The sequence below is a fragment of the Ambystoma mexicanum genome, chromosome 3p, assembly GCF_040938575.1.
Source record: "Ambystoma mexicanum isolate Mex_15411 chromosome 3p, UKY_AmexF1_1, whole genome shotgun sequence".
NCBI classification, from domain to species: domain Eukaryota; kingdom Metazoa; phylum Chordata; class Amphibia; order Caudata; family Ambystomatidae; genus Ambystoma; species Ambystoma mexicanum.
In genome coordinates this window covers 105,154,992-105,180,214 of record NC_090925.1, presented here as the reverse complement: position 1 = coordinate 105,180,214, position 25,223 = coordinate 105,154,992, and positions in this window count along the sequence as shown.

The following is a 25,223-nucleotide window of genomic DNA, read 5'->3' as shown; positions in this document are numbered from 1 at the left end:
GTGGGGCCGTTTACGGTTGATTTGCGATGCCGTACTTCTCACCATGGCGGAATGGTACATTACGCCATGCCTGATGGCGTTAGGTACATGTCCGCTAGGGTCGGAATTGGCGTACCGTTGCGCCATGGTGGTGTTTGCGGTTTCGCATGGCGCGCGCGCGCGTGCTTGGTGCAGTTAGCGTTGGCGTTCACTACGGTGTCGCTAATGGCTTCGTACTTTGCGGTGACGGGTCATAGTCGCACCGAGCGCTATTCGATGGCGGTATTGCATTTCCGCCATCGTTTTCCGATTTCCGCAAGGGTCGTAATGAGGGCCATTGTCACAAATATATGTGTATAACCTGTGTGCAAACATAAATAAAGTTGGTGAAAAAACAAAAAACTGCCCTGGTCATCTTATCTAAGTTATCATGAGAAGTGCTCCCTTCCATGACACTGCCAGGCCCTTGATTCACGTACGTACCGCTCTACAAATGTTGAATATTAAGAACTCTTCTGCCTTCTTCCCAGACAAAATGTGCTAAGGGGCAGTTTGAAACCGTGTGGTTCACTTAACTTCATCTTAAAATCATGTTTTGCTAATTAAAATCATGTTTTGCTAATTATTTTCACTTATGAAATGGTTATGCTCTCCGTGCTTGTCGGTGAGACTCATAGGTTGTAATCTGTGACCTCAAAAAATAACACCTGTTGTTTTGCTTCTTACCATACCAGCCTAGGATTGTGGGACCTGCAATGTGTTACTAGCCGAGCTTTGTTGCAGATTAATAAAAGTTAATATACGTTGGCTGAAAAGGCATGCTACAAGGATTATTTACTGCATTTTAGCCTACCTCTGGGTTGGGTTACACTTAATAGTGCCCCTACATTTCTGTTATATGCAAATTACTTTTATTTTGGGTTTGACTTCTGTAACGATTAGAAGGCGCCCATCCCCTTTTACAGTGCTACTCTCAAAATTGATTTGTGCGCACCTTTTCACTGTGCAACACTTGTATTTTTCGTACATTATTCCCCCTTTTATTGATCTATCAATAACAAACTCTTTTTGTGCTTCCCATTCACTTTCTGCTACTTTATCTTTGTGAATCCACATTTTTCCAAGTTTGTCATATCTTCCCCTATCTCCTTCCAACCACCCAGATTTTCCTCCACCCATATACACCCTGTGCCATCCTTTAGGAATGAGATCCAACATTTTTGATATTTCTCTAAGTCTGCTGGTTGTGTAAAGACCCATCCATCAGGATCCCCTTCTTCAGTTTCCCCAAGGATTTTATTACCACCCTTTTTTCAGTATCTTTTTTATCAACATTTAAAGGCAGCATAAACTGTCCTTTTTTCTTACTAGAATATAATCTAAAAATGTTCTTAATGATGCAAAAGGTGATGAGAATGAACACCAACACGGGGACAGTCACTCAAAACAGTCTGGAAAGCCAGACAGGTACCTATACGAAAATGCTGTCTACCCAACCACTTGATTGCACTTCTTTAACTTCGCTGGTCATCTTTTCATGGAGTCTCCCATTCTCTGTTATGGCTGCTTTTAATGTTCCATTCAAAGCCTCTTTATTGGGTATCATTGTGTAGCAGCTGCTCCCGAGCTTAGCACAGACCCCTCCCACAATAGCCGTTAACAGATCTAACACATACCTGTTTTGGAGGGCCACCAAGCATAGCGCCCTCATCTCTTTCTTAATTGCATTCAAACCTTTTGCTGTTGAGATTTCCAACTGTAGCAGCTTGTATCTGGTGGGCTGTAACCGCTTTGCATTAGCGGTGGCCTGGACACCTGGGAACAGAAGTGAGGTAAACACGTTGCAGCCGTAGAGAACAGTCTGAAGTCATTTGCGATAGCGGGCAGGTTTTTTGAACTTTGAAAAATAATTGTTTTCCCACTTCTTCCTCCTTGTTGATTTTTGTTCCTCCTCTTGCTGTGTCATTTTTCCATGCAACTCAAGCGTCAGGGTAGTGCTATTTCGAGGCACCACTAGTGCAAGACTGTGCAAAGTAAGAAGGGTACAGACACCACTCCAGTCATGCGGAAGCTGGGCATAGGTCTTTGATCCGCAGGCCCACCAGATATCCATCACCACAGCAGTCTCCTGTGTCAGCACTGCATTCTGCATTCCCTGTGCACATCCAGGATAAGTGCCCAGATAGATAGACCCACTCAATCTGATACACAAAGGGAATAGTGTAAAGCTCTTGATGCCAACTGTTTGATGCTTTTCATGTAAACAGGTTAAAGCATCTACGTATTTTCCCCAGATTGTCCTGCAACTGTTATTCACCATGGCAGCCATATTTTGTTTAAAACTTAGCAATCCTTAAGCACAACATTGCATTGGTATCCCCTCCCATTGGCCCCCACTCCATACTGCTCCTTCTACCATAATCAATGGCCTTGTATGGCACCAGGGTATGCCTTTCCCCTTACTCACGTGTTCACCATATTCTCTTGTGGTCTTTTATTTGTAACTCCCCTTGTTTAGGACCCTCAGTGACTTACTCCACTACCTTATGCCGGGTTTCCTCATTCTGAAGCAGTTTTGTTAATTTCACGAAATTGTCTTCATACACGTTTTGCCCTTCATCCACCCACGAAACAGTTACCGTTTTTCCCTGGAATAAACTTCTAGTTCTGCAGAGTAATAAGTGCATTAGGTATCCCGCTTCCTCATAGGACATATCTTGGGGTAGGAAAGGTTTGGGTGCTCCTATCACATGTGGCATGAGAGAGCAGACGTAGTATGTGCCATTTGTCCGCTCTCTCCCTACATGTAACCAAACATTTCCAGTTGATGAATCTGGCTCTCCTGCAGTGCCATGATGAGAACCTTCCTCAGTCATTGAACTCCTTTTTTCCCTATTTATTTTTTCATTCAATCGTGTTCCACTTTTTTCTCTTAAAACCAAATATATCATAAGAATTAATCCTATACTAAAACTGGTTAATATCATCACAATCCAAAACGCTTAAAACGTCTGTTTCTTATTCATTAACACATTTTCTTTAAAGACATTTGCATTATTTACTTTTGCTGGTTTTCGATACAGTCTAAAAGCAGAGAAAGAGTTTAAAGACATTTCCCATAAATATTTCTTTTTAAATTAAATTTAATGTTTTGGTTTATAAAATCCTTTACAAAAGAATAACAATGAAATAAATGTAACATTTCACAGTATATATAATTCTTACATTTTCAAACATAACATCATAGCATAAATATTCATAGATTCAGAGATTACTTTAAATTCATAAAAATACTATTATCAATCTTAAACTCTTCTCACCTAGAATACTTTGCAGGCATTTTTAAAAAAAAACTGAGGACTACTAACTTCAGGGACACAGATCTACCGTGCATAATGTTAATCCATAACAAATGTGGAAAAACATGCTCTGTATTCGTAACATATATACTAAAGTACTCAATTCTCTGATTCATTAAAGCCGGACAATTCAACAACAAGTGCAGTAAAGTTTTTATTTCCATCAAGTTCATACAGTGTCTACATGCTGCTTTGTCCATACCTCATTTGTGTCTTATACTAAGTACTTCATTTGTTAGCCGTATGGTGAACCTAAATCGAATACAATAATTGCTTAGATTCTTACTTGGGAATGGATTGCAGTACAGTTCGACTGCCCCCATTTCTTTATAAGGAGAAATTACCTAAGCATAGAGTCGAGTCTCCATTACAGTATTTATAGAACTTGCCCAGTCTTGATATTTAATAATTTTTTGTGACCTTGGAAGGATTTTCTATTAATGTTTTAAGTGATAACCCCATCTTGAGTACATTAGTTACACCTTCATCATAAAGTTCTTGAATTGGACTCTTGTTTAAAAATTAATTCCCCAACATTTGATAAAAATTACAATCTGCTTTTACAATACATTTCCTTTGAAGATTGAGTCTTTTCCATATTACCATACTTTGGATGGACTGTATTCCCAATTCATAATGTAAAACTGCACATGGCACACATTTCAGTGTATAAAAGCACATTGTCCGCCACATGATAGGTTCAAAGTGATTTAGCTCCTGCAGTATCCAAACAGGAAAGAACTCTAGCCCATAACAAAGTCTTGGAATTACTTTCATTTTATAAAATGTGAGTGTAGATAATATGGAAAATGTACCATACATTTCCGATCCACGTCTTTCATCTGGGACACCAATTTCACAGCCTTCTGCTTTGTATGATTTCTGTAAAAACACTTGGTGTGGCTAGCCACTACAGAATATCCTAAATATATCATATTTGTTCTTTCGACCAGTTTTTGGTTTTCCAACCACCAAGTGCATTTCTTTTTTCCCTTTAGACCCCCACCCCTTTCATAGTTGTATTATTACTGTTTTCTCTGGATTATGACCAATGTGTTTAAAGTCACATGCTACGCAAATGCGTCTATTAGTCTCTGTAGATCAACAGCTGTAAGATCAAAAAAGATTAAATCATCAGTGTAGGCTGCTCACACTATCTTTAGATTACAATTATTTGGGGGGTACAAAAGATGCTTCCATTAGGTATTCACCAACATCCGCCACATAAAGACTGAAATTTCCCATATACTTCCCATCATGTTGTGCTTGGGGAGATGGAGCTCTTGTCTTTGCGTATGTCGGTGATGTAGATCCATCCCCGCCTGGCCGTCTATCTTCACGGCAGTGGGTATCGAATCGATCACAGTGGGCGTGCCGGTGAAGCGCTCCTCCTTCCAGGTATGGATGTGATTCTTTACAAATATCTTCTTCGCTGGGTAAAGAGGTGCTGCTTGTGGGAATTGACCTGATTGTCCACTTTCAGTTTTGTCCTCCTCTGCAAGGAGATGTTTTGAAGGGAGTTTGTGAGTTCTTTGAGATACGTATCAAATACCCCCCCAATATGCAAGAAGAGGAATGTACATCAGCGATTGTACATGACAGCGGAATAGGTGCATGCATTCTCCGCCCTGTAACAATCTCCGAGGAGTCAAGCGGTGATCTGCTCCAGGCATATTGTGCAGTGCAAACAAAGCAAAAGGCAAGCAGTGCACCCAGGATTTTCCAAGCGTTTGTATCCCTACATCATGGGGGCCTGTTGTCCATAAGCTTTTTGACACTTTTTCCAAGTCTTCCTGTCAATATTTCGCATTCTTTTTTGTTATCTCAGTCATCTGGGTAACTGCCCTTTCTTGTATGTGTACTGGACAAGGTATACTCAGTTTAAACGCTACCTCTGTTTCCTCATTGTCTTTTGTTGCAAACAATTCTGTGTTACTTACTCCTTTTAATGTCAGTGTGGGCTCAATACATAATATTGAACACGATTCCATGTTGTCTTCATCAGTGGCAAACGGTATGACCATGTCCTTCCGTACCACTACTTCCTCTAGGTACAGCTGTGTGTGTTTGTCTGGACTAACGGAGGAGGACACTGTGGCCTGAACAAAACTCCTTTCCGCTTATTCCTGGTTACCATCCCAACAACACGTGGACTCAATACAAAAACACCTCCATGTGTGTGGGTATCCCTCTCATCGTGCTGTGTGCATAGTATGTGTGAATTAAGACTGCCATTGCAGGTTACATTGTGGATGTGGAACACACCATCCCTTTCTCTGAAAAATAAATATTGATTGGAGTATCTTTTCAATACAGTAGTGGTGTTACAATATTCTGTGTCCCTATTGTCAAGGGTACATCTTTTGTCAGAGTAACTTTCAAAATTGTCCCCGAAAAGCCTTGTGTGTCCACACTTTTGTTAGATAATGGAAATCCTTCTTCCCTTATGCATGGTCTGGTTGCTCCAGTATCTATAAGAAAGGAACATCCCCTCTGTCATATCTGAACTGCTACCTCCGGTTCTTCATCAGGGTCCTCAGTACTACTAGAACAGGACACACTCACACTCCCTGTGGACACCCCTATTGGAAAAATATATTGGCGGAAGATGTAAACAGATTTCCGCCCACAACTGTCACTCCGGTGTATTGGGGCACAATGTTCTGTCCCAGTACTGTGACCCCTTCTTGTACTCATGTCTGTGCTGGTGCCTTTAGTATGCTTTCCCTACCTGGGGTTCCTGCCCCGGTCCCAACTTGCACTTGTACTTGTCCTTGGGTGGATGTACCCTGTTGTTGTGTGGGTTGCATCTGTAATTGCTGCTGCAGCATCACCTGCACTTTCTGTGGTGCTGGTGTATAAGATTGCTGTTGTTGCCCTGATTGTGCTATTTGTGGGCATGTTCGTGCAAAATGACCGAAATGTCCACATGCAAAACACTGTCCTCCAAAACATGGTCCCATCCCCCCACACCCCATTCCCCATCCTCATGTGTAATAACGCCTCACCGTTTGATACGATCCCATGTAACCGTTTACTATACCTGTCTGCACAACCCCTGGCTGCTGCTGCACGTTTACAAATGCAGGTGGTTGCTGCATCTGCACCGTTCCCCACGGCTGATTGGTTGGTACCTGAGTGTATCCTCCTGGTTGCATTACCATTGCCAGTGACCCCCCCCCCCGGTGCGCCTATGGAACCATAACTGGCCCTGTGAGCACAGCTCCCTCCATGTTTATTTTAGCTAGTTTTTCTGCACTAACTTGTTTTTAGTTTTTGTTGAATTGTCAGCTGCCTCCTTATACTTCTCTTGATTTCTCTTGAAATAATGTATGATTGTCAGCTGTATCTCAGGTCACCCTTTTGCCTCAATTCCAACTATCTCCTTTAAAAATGTCTGCACATCTGCGGAGAGCCCCTCACTAAGATGTGATAAAACAAAGGTATTTTTCGTCCCATGACTGTTTATTTTCCTGCATCCACATTTCTTGTAGGGATATATATTCTGCAGTGTCCTCATCAGGCTTCATTTTACTAGCCAATATAGAACCCATGTCTGACGTATCTGGCCACAGCTCCCTTAGAGCCTTCCAAACATGTTTTCGATAGTTATTAAAGGGTGCTCCATCATGTATGTTAGAGCTTAATTTTACCCCAGCGAATTCAGCCTGTTGCCATATTTTGTCATTTCTCTCCCCAACCAACACTGCGATTCCACTTTTTATATTTCATTTAGCAATGGGATTCCTGCTGTCTCTTTTCCAAAAACATAAATCCATTTGCTTGCCCCCGCCATTAATGAAGGCAGACTGTAAACCAAATTGTCCCTATCCATTGTCTGCCATGGTATTTAGTGAACCCTGCCCCTCATTTTCCGCAAGAGGGGCCTCTGTGTGTGAGCTCTGCATTTATTGCCACATTGTGGTCTTGTCGCTACTGCTATTCTTGTCTTTCTACTCCAAATTTCCCCAATCTCCCAATGTCTCCTCTCTGTCCTCCTCTTCTCTCTCGCAGTCTGTCTCCTTCCCCTGCTCACATCAGTCAAATTGCATGTCTCTAACTTGTCATCCCCATGATCGATGTCAGCACTGGCCAATCTGATGCAGTGTGCGCACCTTCTGTCATGTCATCTTCACCATTGTCCGAGTCCTGTCCCTGGCTGTCTATTCTAAATTGTATGTGTTCCGCTGTCCACCCCTGTTCGTCAGATGCCTTTCCTTGTTCCTTTCCTGTTTTCTCTATCTCCTTTTCCATGGCTTTCTTGGCTTCCTTGAACACTGAGTCAAGTTGTGGCTGGGGGCTCTTTTTAATGTCCATTCAATATATCCGCCTTCACTTCTCATCCTTACTAGTGGCACTCGCTTCACACTCATCTTTTCTTTTATGTATGCCTTCCTTAGTTTGAGACACTCATTAGGATTTGTATATCCTGCAGCTAGTTTTAGTAATGGGTAGATCGTATACAGAGGAGGCGGGGCAATACCTTGTTCTTCCTCCTCTTTCCCCTTCTCCGTCACGTTATGCTTTTCTTCATATCACATCCAAAGTCCTAAAATGTCCTGCCTCTTTTTAAGCATTGCACCTTTGTGGGTAGCCGACAAATATGAACACGCACTGTCGATTATATATATATATATTTTTTTTTTTAAAATGTATTTTTATTTTCTTAAACATAACCAACACAGAACATTATGCACGTTAATGTGTTACTCATTGATCTGCCTTGTGTATCCCTCCTTCCCCACCCAAGACCACAGTCCGACCCTCGAGTCTACCGTCACCAGGCTCTGAATGCTGGCTACTTGCTCCTTCCGTGGTAGCGTCTTCATTACCTGAGTTGAATAATGGTACCGTGAGCGCCACCAATTGCTGTAGGTCTGCACTATCATCTAGATTTTGTTCCCGTAGTGCAGTTTCCCATGACCCAGTTTCCATCGCCACCCACTTACTAAGGTCTCCCCACCACAGTGCGACACTGGGGTCCTGGTGTTTTTCCACCCCATGGCGATGCGTCTTTTTGCTAATATGTACATCAGGTCTTTTAACTTATTCAGTGGTTTGTTCTTGCAACTTCTCTTGTACATACCCAAGATACATGCCCCTGGTGTTTGTATATCCAATTCGATGTCTGCTTCTGCCACCTTCGTGGATATCTGTGACCAGAAGGATTGTACTGCCCTGCACCCACAAAACATGTGAGTCATTCCTGCACTTGGTTCTTTGCATTTGGGGCATTCTTTAGTTTTCGCCCCCTTAAACTTAGAAAGCACTTCCGGTGTGAGGTATGCTCTGTTGGTGATGTAGAATTGTATTAACTGTAATCTGACGTTCCTGGAGACCTTTTTGTGGAAGTGAGTTATGGTTTCCCATGACGAGTCTTCAAATGCCATGTCCAGTTCATTTTCCCATCTTACCTTGCATCTGAGCTCCTCGTTGGTTGCTCAGTCTACAATGTTTCATAGAGTCTCGAGATTTCATGGCCCCCTTCAGTGACATTTAGAATGCTTTCTATGGTTTCGTGCTCTGTTTCTTGGTTCGTGATGTCAGACCATCTTTGTGTGAGTCTTGCCATGACTGCTCTGTGTAGCAAGAACTGTCCCACGGGGAGTCCTGTAGTTTCATGCAGTTCTTTGCCGGATGGTAGGGATCTGATGGTGACCAGGACCTCTTCAGGAATAATGGGTTCATCCAGAGCCTCAGCCAATTTCGCATCTAGTTTGGGTAGTTTGATGATGCTCTACCCTCCGCATCGCGGATATGGCATATAGGTGCCCTAGGGGCCTCCCACTTGTATAGCCAGGCCAATAGCTTCCCTGGTTTGTCACCTAGGGCATGGCTCCTTTCGATGTATTTTGCGTAGCTGAGTTTACCCAGCCTTTCCCAGTACGTCAAACAAGCCTGTCGGAGTTCTACCTCCTTTTCCAAGTGTTCAGGGTTTGAGCTGGCCCTTGCTTCTAGTTCTTTCAGTTCCACTTCAGTATGTGCTAATGTGGTTTCAATGGATCTACGCGCTCCCACAGATGCAGCAATCATTTCACCCCTTATGACGACCTTCTATGCTTCCCAAACAGTAGCTACGTGTCGTACATTGTTCTCATTTATACACAAGAATTCTAGCGTACTTTCTAGAATCTGTTCGCGAAATTCAGAATCTAGCAGGGCCTCGCTCCTGAGCCTCCACGTAGGTCTGGGCGGTCTAGCCGCAAACACCGTTCAGGTGGCCAGGAGTGGGGTGTGATCTGATAGAACTCTGGCAGTGTATTGTGTGTCTCTGAACATGTCCTGTTGCTCCTCACTTCCAAATATGTAGTCTAGCCTGGCGTGGATGGCATGCGGGGGAGAGTAAAATGAATAATCACTGTCCTTCGGGTGCTGCTCTCTCCACAGATCCCTTAGCGTGAAGTGTTGTGCCAGTGCGGCTAATATTTTAGCGGGTGGGGATTAGCGAGTGTGTTTGTTATCTGATCTGTCTTTGCGGGGATCCATGGTGCAGTTGTGATCTCCCCCCATATCAGGGTACTATCTCTAAATGGGCTCTGCCGTTTGTATAGGGAGTGAAAGAAGACTGTGGCATCATGATTGGGGGCATTCGTGTTGATGAAGCAGACCTCTTTCCCTTCAATTGTGCCATGCAACAAGGCCATCCTTCCTTTGTCGTCAGTTTTACTGGTGATAGTTTTAAAGGGGATGTTTGGGTCCACCCAGATCAGTACCCCCCTGGCGTAGGTGGAGTATGTGGAGCCAATCAATGTTCCTCTCTGGTACCTGGCTATTGCGGCTTGCTTATGTATGTCTGAGTGAGTCTCTTGGAGCAGGCCAATTCCAATCATATTTCGCTTAATGTGGCATGGATTTGGCGTTGTTTGACGTAACCGTTCATTCCTCTGACGTTCCAAGTCATAATTATAATCTTGTCAGCCATAGTGTTTGGAAACCCATGAGTTCTTGTGGGTGGCATAGCTGGTGACTCCTTTTCTGGAGTTGTTGGTCCTGTGTGGTCTTGTCTTCTTCCCATTTGTTTCCCCAACCTTTATTTCAACTCCTGTTTGCCCTCCCTCCCCCAACTATAAACTTCCCAATAACCGAACTTGTCCAGCAGGGTTTCCCCCGTTACGACTATCCCGTTTCCGCTCCATTTGACCCTGTAATAGTCTCCTGGTGCCCTACGGGCGGGTTAACTGTACCCGAATAGTTTCAGGGGGCGAAAGAGGTCCGCTGTTGTCTGCTTTCACGTCAAGGAGCTAATTATCTCCAGTGTGGCTCCTGTAAAAAATCCATCTTGCTGCGCATAATATGTCGATTCCATCTGTTGCTCGCGTGAACTTGGACCGATCCATGCAGCGACCGGGCAGACCGGCCAGCTGCCCCTCCAGGCGGCCATTAGCGTGTGCTGCTTGCTTTTGTTTCAATGTCTTGGATCTGTTCGCAGTCCATCCATTCCCTGGCTTCAGCAGTTGTCTTGACCAACAGTGCCCTATTATTGTGCAGCACCTTTAGTCTCGCTGGGTATAGAAGCATGTATCATAGTCCCGCCTTCTTCAATCTAGCTTTCGTGTAGATAAATTGCGCTCTCTTCATTTGGACTTGGAAGGTGTAATCGGGATATATGGCAATCTTTGCGGCATCTCTTTGGATCTGGCTTCCTGTTCTTGAAAAAGCCAAAATTGTTTCCCTATCTTTATAATTGAGCACTTTAGCTATCACTGGTCTGGGCGGAGCTACAGGTGGTGATCGCTTAGTGAGTGAACGGTGGGCTCGTTCAATAGTGAAGCCTTGTGAAAGTTTCTGTGCTCCAATTTCCTGTATCAATAAGTTCTCTATGTAGTTGTTAGGGTCAGTTCCCTCTATTCCCTCGGGCAGGCCCAGGATCCTTACATTATTTCGGCATGTGCGCCCTTCGGCTTCTTCGGCCCTGTCTTCTAGAAGCTTCACTTTTTGTGCTAATTCACCAACATCCTTCTGTTTAGGTTCAGTGTTTTCCCAGACCTTGGCTTCTAGCACGTCTGTCCTTCCAGCGATCATGCGGACATCTTGTCGCAGCAGGCCCAAGTCTATGGCCACTGCATCAATTTTGTTCTCCAGGGTTGGACATTTTACCAGGGACAAAAGGTCTTGTGGGTGTGAGGGTGGGGCCTTCCTCAGACTGTGAATGTCGTGTAGCTAACGGGCAGCTTCGTTCCCCTTTGCCCACTGTGAGTGCTGTCACAGTGGAGACTCTAGCGGCGCCGCCTCAGCAGTTAAAGGGCGCTGGACGTCATCCCCCGCACCCCTCTTAGGTGAGCTAAGACTCCACTGAGGTTGACTGGTGCAGTTCTTTTCACACCCACCCAGTAGTACTGGTATCAATTCAGTCTTTCCAACAGGGCGACCAGACTCGAGTGTTGAGCGCCCAACCCAGCCTTATTCAATGTATGGAGCCGTCCTGGGCCAGTGGGCCTTGTCGGCGAGGCTGTCGGCCTCGTTCAGGCAATGTGGTGTGCTGACAATCTGTTCATTCAATTCAGCCCAATGCTCGAGGCCGGCGTATCTTGCAGCCCTTATTATGCCTAAATGTTAATGGCTTTGTAAGAGGGTGGGCCCCACCAGCATGCAGGCGACCTGTCCAGCCAGGGCCACGTAGGATTATGTATGCCCAGGCTTGTATTGCATGCCCAATGTATGTTATGCATACACCCTGTTTCAGACAAGGCGGAGGCCGCGCTTCGGCGGGCAATGACTCCCGCTCTGTGCCTTAAGGGCAGATCTTGTCAGCAGAGGTTCGGGCCGCTCACTATCTTCATGCACCCCCTAGCCCGGAGCCGGCAACTCCTCTCAGGTTGGGCCACTTTGTGCGCCTTTTTTTATTCGCTGTGTGGCGGCCCCCACTGGCGATCATCAGCACCCCTGCCACATGGGTGCCATAATGTCCGCTACTCATGTGCTGTGCTGGGGCCTGGCAGGGGGGGAGCCCATTGTGCTCACAAAGCTTCGCACAGTATCGTTCAGGGAGAGGCTTCCCAACCCGCCAGCCACCTCACCTTGAGCGCGCTGTCCGGTGCAGTTTCTTCCGCTCTCGCCTGCGCCTCCAACTCGTCGCTTTTCCCAGCAGGCTACCTGGTTTGATGTTCCCTGGGCTCCGGCATAGCTGCAGCTCGCCTTACAGGCCCGGCCTCCGCTCTCTGTAGTCTGAGCACGGTCACCTCATGGCCCGCACACACCGGCACTGGTCGCTCCCGCTTCAGCACGACCACAGTGCGTCTCTTGCCGGTCCTGTCCGCGTGGGCCCCGCAAGTCGCATTCCTCTCCCAGGACTCCAGGCACACCCGCGCCAGGCCACGCAAACAGGCTCTCCCGCTTGTGTTCCTCCGTCAAGGCAGTTTACACCCCGCCCTTAAGAGTGCGGTTGGGATTCGGGACCACAATCGGCTTTTCTGCCCACTCGGGACAGGTGACACACTTTGCAGCGGTCCAGGTCAGTCACCGCGGCGCCGTCTGGGTTCTTCGTGCCTCAGCCACCATTTTTGGCCCTGAGCTTCGGCCCAATGAGGGCTCTTCCGACGGGGACACTTCGGTCAAGGCCGCTTGAAATCCTCAGTAATGATTTAGAAGTTCAGCAGCCCTTTTTTTCATCTTTAAATCATACTTTGGCAGCATATCCTGGACACATCGAGTGGCGCTCGAAGAGAGAGCGTCCTTCCAACATGGCGGTTAGCCACTCCCCCCCCAGTCAATTATATTTTTGTGGAATGTTCCCTCACGAGGCCATTCCTTGTAACATTTCCCCACTCTGTCATGTACCCACTCAAAGCGGTACTTTGTTATTGTGTCACAATATTGGCACAGTTTCCTACAAATGGTGCGTCCATCCAATAGGATGCACCAATCCTCCCTTCTTCCTCTTCTCCTTTATAATTGAAACCTTTAAACTCTAAAACCCTTATTCAATCAACCCCACTCACTCAATGTTATACTTACAGCTTACTTGTTCGCCCTATTTTCATTCACTCTGGCCTTCCCTACAGGCCCTGCCCTTTCAAAACTTGCACTCCACACTTGCATACAATGGCCTTCTCCACAGGCCCATCTTGTTAGGTTATATTAGTGCACAAATGGCCTGTTCCCCAGGACCAACACCTTAAAAGATGCCCTACGTTAGTACGTTAAAAAATAGTTACTCCTCGCTTCACTCGACTGCACCTTTATCTCGCACTATGCAGCTCTGTACATTTTTACATGTTCAGTTCAGTAAAAAGTGTATTCGGATTGAAACATCCAGCAAACACAAACATCATGAACAGATAAAAGTCATGTTTTCAACGATCAATTCATCACTCAGCAGAATAAGAAATAATAATAAAAAATATAAAAGTGGACAACTTTTACAATCTCGAAACCTTAAACAGACAGGTTAAAACCATATATCTCTAAACAGTTAAAACATTTTCTAACCCCTTAAAATCTCTTTCCTCAGGTACATTGCTCTTTTCAGACATGAGGGCCGGAGCGTTCATTTCTGATTTAGCCGTCAGAAGTAACAATAATGCTGGCCTATAAAGACGGATATTATTAATATTGACTACCTGCAAGATGGTACTCTTTCTGATATCGCCATATGCAGGGCACAATAGTAAAAAAGGCTTCAGGTCTTCCCTTGCCACCACACACACATTAGGCAGCTTGGATCATTAGGGAAGTCTGGCCACTTTTCCGTATTTCCCCTTAACTGTAGGCAATCAAACCTAGCCCTCATTATGAGCCATCTGTCCTTCTTCCTCAGGGCCCACATGAGGTAAGGCTGGATCTCATCAACCCTGCTTGTCAACAAGTGTTGGTTTTCAGAATAGGTTGTTCGTTTGTAGTTGGCCTGCTTTTCATATATCCCCTGGTTCACGGCCTGCATATACACTCTTAATTGCATGGGAGACAACACTGCATCAGGGGGGAAATGAACCTGAATGTTGCTGGAGCACATGGGCTCCTTTACATACCTCAGCCATGGAATTGTGTACCAACTTTCTCTACTCATAGTGCATCTAATAATAAAGTGGCATTAGGTAGCATCTTTGTTTGCCCATAGGTGTAGCCAAAAAACTACTAGGGGCAGCTGCCCATTCATCCTCCCAATGCCCATTCATCCTCCCAATGCTCCATCCCCAATTTCCTGTGAACAGATGCACAGGTGGATGAGCCAGGGAGACCCAAAATCTGCTTAATGAACTTATTTTCTTTTCCCTGGAGTTCCATGGCCTTTGTATGACCCCCAAATTGGCTGCCTTTGTTTGAGTAGCATAGACCTTCAGGACTGGTTTCACCTTGCACCTTGTTAAGAAACTGGAAATACCTGCTATTTGCTGACTCATTTGCAAAGACTGTTTTTTCAGGTGAGCAGTGCCAGTGATGGCCTCTGAGAATCTAACCCCTAGATAATCAAATTCTTTTACTCTCAGGATAATTTACCCATTACAAACCATGAGGCCGCATCTTAGCTGACCTCGTCCTTCCTTCTCACCCCATCACTTCAGACTTTGTGATATTGATTTCTAGCCCCATCCCATTCATTAAGGTTGCGTAGGTATTGACCAAGGACTGCAGGGTCCTTGGGGTTCTGGCCATGTGAACAGTGTCATCGGCATAGGCAAGAACCGGAAAGACCCTACCACCCAGCCTCAAATAGCCCATGCAGGTGCCCACCAGGGCCTTCAGGACCACATTGATGTAAAGTAGAAACAATATTGGGGCAAGCACACACCGCTGCCAGACCACCATCCCAACATTGAAACACTCTGTGCACTGACCCCAGTGCGAATGCTGGCCCTGTTTTCCGAATGGATATCTCCCAAGACCACCAATATTTCCACCCCAACGACCCCAGAACGGCCCATAACTTAGATCAATCGGCTTTGTCAAAGGCTGTGTTTAGGTCCATAATGGCAAGGTAAACCGCCTCTCCCTTTCAAAACCCAAAATTAGAGATTAGGCAATACAAATTAAGGCCCTGCTCCATGGCTCCCAGTAACTTAGATCAATCGGCTTTGTCAAAGGCTGTGTTTAGGTCCATAATGGCAAGGTAACCCGCCTCTCCCTTTCAAAACCCAAAATTAGAGATTAGGCAATACAAATTAAGGCCCTGCTCCATGGCTCCCAGCCCTGGTCAAAAATCAAATTGAATGTCCATCAGGACCGACCCATCATCGAGCCAAGACTCTGTGTAACCCAACAAGACCCTTCCAAATACTTTGAATGAGGTGTCTAATAGTGATATGGGGCGGTAGAACATCGGGCTAGTAGGCTTCCTTTTTGAAAATTGGGAAAATGATAGCGGATCTCCAGGAGGGTGGATATTGACTGGAAAATAGGCAGGCATTATAGGCCAAGGTCAATACCGGTCCCCATAGATCGATTTTGTCCAAGAATAAATTGTCTTGTATCGCTCCTGTTCCTGGGGCTCGGTTGCAGGCCTGTGCCCTGATTGCTAGTGAGACCTCTTCGATTTTAAAACATAGGGTCAAACTGCTCTTCCCCCTCTCTTCTGGTACACCGCTAGGTCCAAAAAGAGAACCAAAGTGCAACATCCAAGCTTCCACTGCTACATGGGTGCCACCGTGACACTCTTAGGATTATATACCGGCCCACCCCCCTTACCAAATTACAAATCTTTTGACGTTGTTGGTCCAATTAGCCTCAAGAAAGTCTTCCCACGCCTCTTCTGCAAGCTTAATTTTTCTGTTCTCTGTTGCTAAGCGAAAGTGGGCTCTTGCCTGGATGATCTTACCTCTAGAGGTGACCAGAGATTTCATGGCGTTTAATAGAGCTTGTTTAGCGGTCTTACAGGCTTGGTCAAACCATTCCAACCCCTTAATGTTCCCTCTACGATCAGAATGATCATTCCTGCTAAAGTGGGATCAACAAACTGCATTTAGTGGTAGCATAAGAACTCGTCCAGGATGACCAACAAATGTCTAGACGGCACGTATTTGGGGATGTGATGGGGTGGGGTGTTCTTTCGCGAGCAGCCTTGTGACCTGATACCACGTGAAACATACAAGGGTCTCATCCACCTTCATTTCTAGGTCCGGAAACCACACTGTCTGGCGAAGACACGCTTTTGTTTTGCTGGCACCTTACTGCACCACATGAACCTGATCTAGGATCTGTTCCTATAGCTCCAGGGGGATGACCAGCTGTGCGCCACAGAGGAGTACCCCTTCAAGACCAGAGAAAGTTATCCTCCATAGTCCGTGGAGAAATGATTACACCTCAGGTGTCCTGTGCTGTGTCGCAGGCAGGAACGTCTTCTACTTTCCAGATTACAGATGAGCAACCAAGTCTTGGATCCATATTGTGGTTGCGCGTCGCTGCTGCGATATCGGCCAGGTGCATCAATTTCCAGACCTCTGCCCTGGTAATCATGGCAATTAATTCCTCAGTGTCCTCGTCATCGCCTTCAGAATTCCCTTCGTGTTCCGTAGGATGCCGCAACAGATAGTCAGACAGGTTATCTATAGCAGCTCTAAACAGCAGTGTGACTCTGTATTTTTGCAGCTGTAGTAGCCATTGTTCCAGTTCAATAATTGGGTGAGGCAACGACCCTGCCATGCTATGTATAATCGGTTTGTGGTCTGTGAAGGCCGTCACTGGCTGACCATGTATGTTGTTGTGAAAGTGTCTGCAGCCCCACAGGACTGCCAGATCCACTCTCTCAATCTGGGAGTACCTGCGTTCCGTTTTGTTTGCCAATGGTTTGCTGATGTATGCTACTTGCACCCTGTCCCCTTAGCTATCCAGCTGGGGAAGAACCACACCTGGACCAACTGCATTGGCATCCATGACTAGCTCTGTGGTATGTGTTTGATCAAAATAGGCCATAGGCGTGTTTACCGCCAGGGCTGCCTTGGTTGCACGAAAGCCATCCTGATCCACTTGCCCCCCAATGCCAGTTCCAGTCCATTGTGAGAACCCACAGTGGCTCTGTTGGCGTGACCAGTTTACTATCCCCAGAAAATATCTTACTTTGGATGGAGAACCTGGGAGGACTGCATCCTTGATGTCCCTGACTTTCCAGGGTTCCATCAATCGTCCCGGGAGGATAGCACAGCGGCAGCGTGCGCGTCTTGGAAGCAAGACGACACAAAGCAACAACAGGTTCGATCCCCGGGTCCGCGCTTAAAAACCTCTGAGTGTTTAAGCGCGTTATAAATACGTGACAAAGAAAAAATCTAATCTTAATCTGTGTTTCCTCTGTAACAGCGCCTCGATGCCTCATGGGCTGCAAGTGCGCTTAACAAATGCAAATAAATAAAATAAATAAATGAAACTGAAAAAAATAAACTTGTGACTGCATGAAGCAGCATTTCTGTGTGCTCAGCGTTACTGTGTTGGACGGCCCCCTCCAGCACCACCGCCAGCCATGACATGTGGTCCTTGAGGGATTCTGAGATGATCATCACTTTGTCACTCACATTGAGCACCGCAGGAGCCCCGTCCAAATTCTCCTTATAGTGTGCTGAAACACTTCTGCTTTAGAGGATACTCCAAAGCTAAGTCACTTGCAGTGAAATAGCGCCACATGTGACAAGAAGGTTGTGATTTGGTGAGAGTCAACATGCAGGGGAACTTGATGGCAGCCGGCCTTGAGGTCGAGGGTCGAGAATACTTTGGCCCCTTATAGATCAGCCAAGATATCATCTAGCGTAGGCATGGGGTGTCTCTCCCTGTGGATGACTCTATTAGAGAGCCTCATGTCCACGCAGATACAGACCTCCTCTGGGCATTTGGGCTTGTTGGCCATGACTATGGGTGAGACCCAGGGCGTGGGGCCAATGACACGCTCAATTTGGTTTGCTCGCTCAAGCTTGGGAAGCTCTTCTATGACTTTCTTTTGCATGTGAAAAGGGATCCGTAGGTGATGCAGTGCCACCGGCTGCACAGATCTGTCAATGTGTAGGCGTATGTCTTGATCTTTGAGGCAACCCATGCTATCAAACACGTGCCGAAATGTGTCTAGCAGGTAATCGATGTCCATCTGATAGACTTGGAATGCAAATTGTACCAACCCCAGATCCTCTGCAGTTCAGCAGCTCAAAAGGGTGTCAGCTGCCACAAGATTCATGTAAAATGTGGTGTCAACCATGGCTGGTTCATGCATCAGCTTTGTGTGAAAAGCCCCATCCCACGGTTACGGTGAGGAGCCTTCGTAAGTTAAGATGCAAATCCCTGATGGAGCTAGCTTGGGCATGGGACAGAGTCTTCGTAACTGTGTGATAGCATGATTTTAACTTATGCCTTGGTGTCAATTAGGATAGGCATGTCAGTTACCAGGATAGACACTGAGCATTGCAGCTTCCTACGCTGGCCAAGTCCACCTAGGCAGATAGCTCAGATGAAAAATACCTCCTCAATGTCCACTGCTCCTTCCAACCTTGACAGGACCGATCGTTGATCATCCTCCAGGGCTGCTATGCAGTGCTGGCAGTCCATGGGGTCATAGCTGGTGGATGGGTAGACTGCACAATTGGCCATGGTGCCCTAAAAAGCTTGGCAAAGTGATCAGGTTTCCCACTTTGCCCACATGGAGGACCAGCTACTGGAGATGCTTGTTCGTGCAGTGTCATGCTTCCACATGCATCACATTGCTTCTGTTGTCCATCGCCTTGTCTGGGCATTGACTCCTTCCTCAATCTGTTGAATCATCCCTTGGGCTTTGACGGGTCTCTCACCGTGACTGCATGCGCTGATTCAGTTCTCCCCACTTTGGAGCCCTCCTCGATCTGCGCTGCCCAGAATGTGAAGTGTTCCTGCGTGTGCCCCAGCTCAAGGAATCTTTGGTGCGCAATGTCTGTTTACTTGCTGCAGAGCCACATTGTTGGATGATCTGCCTTGATTTCATCTGTTTCATCATAAAGCTAGCAGGATATGGCAAGGTGGTGTAGGTGCTCCTGATAGGCGTCTAGTGACTCAGAGGGCTCTCGATGTGCCTGTTGCAGCCTCAACCTCACATAGTCTCTATTGACCAGGTGTCAGAAATAAGGTTGTAAGGTACCCTTATCTTCCTCATAGGAGTTGTCCCTGGGCTGGAGGATCTTGAGAATTTGATGCACCTTGCTCCTGGTATAAAACAACAATCTGACTTTCATTGCCCTGTCCTCTGCTTCCCTGGCTGTGTCAAAAAACATCTCAAGTCTCTTGACTCACATGTCCCACCAGGATCCTAAAATCGCCAGGGCTCCAGTGGAATCAAATTCAGTGATGGTACTCCCTGCAAAACCACAACAAGGTCCTTGATGTTGACTATAGGCCCTGCCACTGTTCGCACATGAGCTTGAGGGGGGTGTCCTCAGCGAGAAAGAGACCACATCATCCTCTATGTTCCCATCCATCCTGAACCCACTCTTCTGCACTCCAAAAGCAGACCAAGCTTTAGCTGGGCAACGATCCAATTATCGGCCAGATATGGCTGCTAGCCTCAGTTCTTCTGGCGCTTGGGTACAGCAGCCGCACGAGCTCTGTTGGCAGGCTGCAGCTGGTTTATACAGTCTTGTTGCCCCATCACTCATGAACCGCCTTGATTAATGAAGGCATGTGGTGTTAATGTCATGCACCAGGGATCGCTCTCAGCAGTAGGGGCTCACCTTGGGATCACACCTAGTGATCAGTGTTGTTCCTCGTATGAAGCATAGTCTGTGTCATGAGCCCAATGGGCAGCTAGAAGCAAAAGCTAGACCTGTATTATGCGGGCTGACTGGATTTCTTTTTTCTTTTTGTACTCAAAACCCTTTGTGTGCAACATTCAGAATGTAGCAGGTAACAGGCACGTGCCAACCTTGTCACCAGTTGTTAGGGAGGGTCACTGGCTGGTGCCCTCTACAAATTGTCACACTCACCTGTGTCTCTGCAGGAGTAATGGACGAGCCTCCCTTGACCCCAAGTCTTCACTTCCCCTGTTTCACCTGGAGGAATACTGTGATCTTTAGTAGGATGTGCACTCCATCCTGCATTCGCAGGGGTGCGATTCACTCATGTGATTGGTGCCAAAGTCTGTAGGCTGAGTTCAGATGCCAAACGCTGTTTTATGCCTTCACAGCGAGGCAGAGAGTTCAAGGCGCCAGTTTCTTCACTGGCTTGAAAGTCCTTCCCACAAGTGAACGCCGCGTGTAGAATGTTGAGTGTCCAAAATTGTCCGTATTGTCTTTGTTTGCCGGTATTTTTGTGGGTGAGTAGCGTTGCGTGTAGAAGCTAGCTGCTGGTAGGTTTGCGCAGCGCCTTCAATTCAAGCATGCCTGGTAATGTCTCTCCCTTTCCCTTGCAGGAGAAATTATGTGGTATTAGCACCTCGAGTTCGGGTTCAGCGCTACTGGAGACTTGGTGGTTAGGTAAGTTTGCACGGAGGCTTTTGGTAAGTATGCACGGCGTAGAGAGAGAGAGAGAGCGCAGTGAAATAAGTGTCCGTGTTATTGGAGCGAGCGCAATGAATAATGTCTCTTCTTTCTTTTGCAGGGGTTTGTGCACTCATACAACTAACCTGGATTCCAGCATTGCGGGAAGATTCGGTGAGTATGCGCAGTGTTACTGATGTGCGCGTGTTAACACTGTTCTTCTTTGTCCTTACAGGTGCCAGTGTAGAAGTCCCCTCTTGACTGGAGATAGCTGCGGCGTGGAGTAAGAACCAGGTAAACTGAAGCTGAATGATCCGGAGTGGGTAAGCAGATGGAGGATTATCAGGAGCAGGTAGGAAGAAGCAGGATGATCCAGAGCAGGTAAGCAGAAGCAGGATGATCCGGAGCAGGTAAGTAGAAACAGGATGATCCGGAGCAGGTAAGCAGATGCTGGCTGATCCAGAGCACGGCAAGTGTGTTGCTGATACAGCTCACAGTAAGCAACACGAAGCACTGGAAGAATCTTGGGGGTGGCTTATATAGCCATCCACACCCAAACACTAGAGAGCTCATGAGTTATCATGCACTTCAAGTTTGGCAACAGGAAGTGGTAGCTAAGAAGTTACTACAAACACTAGGAAGGAGTGAAAGGAGGGATTTGTTATGGGTTCTTTGTGTGCCTATGCCAGACCTTTCCAAGCCTCCACCCAGCTTGCCCCAACTACCTGTCTGACACCCATGATAGTCTTCCCCCTCAAGAACCCTCCCAATGGTGGGTAAGAGTCAAGTGGCACAGCGAGTAGAGCGCTCGCTTTGACATCCGTGTAGAGTCTGCTAACACAGGTTCAAATCATGGCGGGGCCAAACTCATCCTTTCATCCTTCCGAGGTCGATAAATGAGCACCACTCACCGTGGGTAATAATAAGCAGCGCTCAGATACCTGAGGGTTCGTAGCACGATATAAATGCCAATTATCTTTTTTGGGCTTCTCAGGATGGCCCCGATGGAATTTCCGCACCAATCGGGGGGCATGCAAGTGCGTGCTGGGTTCCCATGATCTTTCCTGGGGTCCGTACCCCTTCCAGTCAATCAAATAATATAGGGTCTTTCGTACTTGTTTGGAATCTGATATGTTCTTTACTTCATATTCTGGTACTTCTTCACCCCTTGTATGGGTGCGGGAGGTGTGGAAGTTCGGTTCCTGGTTGTGCTGGTTTTAATAGTGACACATGAAATACGGGATGTATACGCATATGTTGAGGCTCATGGCTGCTGGATTAATTACTTTTTCTATTGTATAGGGGCCGATGTATCTAGGCTGAAATTTCTTGGGACCCTTTAAAGCAATGTGTCTAGTTGCCAGCCAGACCGAGTCTCCCACTTGATAATCTGGGATTTTTTGTCGATGGCGATCAGCGTTTCTTTTCTGTGTTTCTTTGGCTTGCTGTAGGTTCCTGCTGGCTTCTCTGGCTGCTTTCATGATGCTGGTATGCTAGATTCTTTACTGCGGCATTTCAATCTTTTCTGGCGGATAGTAGACCGACGTTCTGGGGTTTCGACCATGTATAGTAAAGAAGGGTGTTGCTTGGGTTGATGAATGTGTTGAGTTGTTGTAGGCATACTCTGCCATCCATAGAATTTCTGTCAAGCTTTGGCATGCTTGGTGTAATAGACAGCGCAAATACTGTTCCGTGGTCTGGTTTGTGCGCTCGGTTTGGCCGCACGTTTGAGGGTGGTGACTAGAAGACAGACAGACTTCTACTCTTGCCAGAGCACACCATTTTTTCCAAAAACGAGATACATATTGGCTGCCTCTGTCAGAAAAGATTATGGTAGGGAATCCATGTAACTTGACGATTCGGTCTAGAAAACACCTGCGCCAGGGTCTGAGCTGAGGGAATACCTTTTAGAGCTATGAAATGGGACATTTTGGAGAAGAGGTCCACTACTACGAGGATGGTATTATAACCTGAGTTAGGAGATAGATCAGTGACTAAGTCCATTGATACTGTGTGCCAGGGCGCTGGCGGAATGGTGATTGGCTGAAGGAGGCCAGCTGGCTTTTGCCTGGATGTTTTGTATTGTGCACACACCTCAAAGGTGCCCATGTAGGTGGCAATATCTTCACGCCAAGTTGGCCACCAATAAGATTTGCTTACTTTCTTTGTGGTTTTGGCTATACCCGCATGGGCTTCTAACAGCGAGTTGTGGTAGTCTGATATGATTGCTTGTTGCAGATCCTTAGTTGGAACGTAGAGGCGTTTCTGGTAGTATGGTAGTTTGTCTTGTGTCAGGGAGAATTCTCTTATAAGGCTAATATCCCAAACCTAGTGAGTCCCCCAGCAGCTTTGCAGGATTTTTTGGGGGTTTGTTTTTTTCTCCTTCTAAGAGTGAGACTCTTTTCCTCCCACTCTTAGGCATGATTTGAGGTATGTCTTTGACTTTTTGTGTGCTTATGGGCTATGGGTTTTTTTTTTTACTCCATAGGGTATCATCTGTTATTGTGTATGTGTTACACAGCACCCTAAGTGCAGTAACACAGGGTTGTCATAGTGATCCCCAAACATAGACTCCATACCCTGGGACTGACTACTGTCTCCCAGGGCATGTAAAGTCACCATTGACTTTACTAGTCCAAAATTGTGAACAGAACCAGTACAAACTATCATATTGTGGAAGTACTGGAAGGGGTTAATTCGATTGGCCCTGGGTCTGTTTCCAAGGGGGCACTGTCCAGTCCCCCCTTGTCGAGTTTCTGGCTGGTGGCAGTGGTTACCACGCAAAATATTCCACCAGAATATTTCCTATGGGATTTTCCCATTGATTTTAAACACACCACTTTTTGGTGCAATGTTACTGCCGGTTTATTTATTTAATATTAAATCACGAGTTGGGTCTTTTTGCCAGAACTCTTTTCTAAAATGGCGTTTGTGTCCGTCTCTGTAACTCCAACCAAGGTCAGGCCCTTTGTTCCACTTTTTGGCAGGCTTCTCCAGAGAAGCCCTCCAACTGGTGCCACTCTGTCTGGGTTCCACAGGCAGTGTGGGTGGGGGAATTGGCACCCTGGACTGCGTTGCCTTAGCAACCCAAGTCGCACTCTGTTCTGATTGGGCCAGTGGTGAGCCGCCCGGCTCACCACTTAGCATGTTTGAGTGACAGCTAGGCTGTTGAATGGGGGTTTTTCTGCATAAAAGCAGGGCTTTTGGGACTGGAACTTGAGAAGGCGCCACAGGACCTAAGAAATCCAAAGAGGGAAGAAGCTGAGCCATCTGCAACGACGACACCACCGGTGGAGTCCTGCTGCAACGACCTCACCACTTTCCCAACGACAAGAGGAGATCTTCTGCTGGAAGAGTCTTCTCCCTCTGAGCTGGTGAGATCAACCAGTTCGCCATTTCACCTTCCAGGACGTCTCTTGGTCGAATCGCCCGTGCCAAGCACCCCGGCGGCCGGATAGCTAAGCTGCACCACTGTGACCGCGAATACCAGGAACGCACCTTTTAATCGACAAACTCTGCGGCTGGTTTCTTCCTTGGGCAGTACAACGACTCCAAGTTTCCTCCTCGACGAGATCATCTCTTCCCGTGGTCGAAACCACGAACTGCACCCGCTTCCAGGAACAACTGCCACCTCTGGAGCTTCCTCAACTTTAAAGGTACTGTGTTCCACCTGGCCTCCCTTTCTTCGGTTTGCCCAAGGTGACCCTTAAATCCTTGGCTTTCCAACTGGGTTGGCCCCCAGACCTTCTATCTTTATCTTTTGAACCATGCCAACCTCTTTTGAACATTTCTACAAAGACTTGAATGCATTTTGTAACTGTGTGATCTTGGGCACATTTCACCTTGCTCCATTTAAAGTGGGCCTGGCCTATGAACTTTGGCTCTACAGTAGACTCTGCCTTGACTAACTTGTTTTTGTCTCTTAAAAGTATTGGGAACTGTTTTATCTTTATGACCTGGTTTTTTCTCTCCCTTTAATTTAATTATTGGAGTGCCATCTAACTTATGCAATCACCTCTGTTTTGGAAAAAAGTGGTGTTTTAACTTAGACTTGTCTAAATAATTCTTAAGGGAGGTGTGTATAGTTTTCTGATTGTGTTTTGAACTTGCTTTGATTAATAGTGCTAGTGTATTTTCTAAAGTGTGTGTTAAATAAATAATTATATACTTTTGATACAAAGCTCTGGTCAGTGTTTGCTTGTTCTACTGTGTTTTTGGCCCTATTGTGTATCCTCTGTATACTGCCTAACTCTTCTTGAGAGAAGTCTGACTGCTCAGTCACAGCTACCAGATAAATATGGGTGGTACAGACTGCTACCAATTGGGTTTACTGCTTACTCCTGTAGTCTTAATCTTTTTGCAGTGTTCTCCAAGGGAACTGCACAGGATTCTGCCTAACATCTTGAATGGTGAACTGGCTTGGGGACCCTTTGTGTCCCAAGCCAGTAGGTCTTCTTCAGACATATTTTCTTTTATTGTTTCCCGCAGAGTATTTAGCGGAGATGGGCCGATGCAGAGGCCGAGAATTTTATGG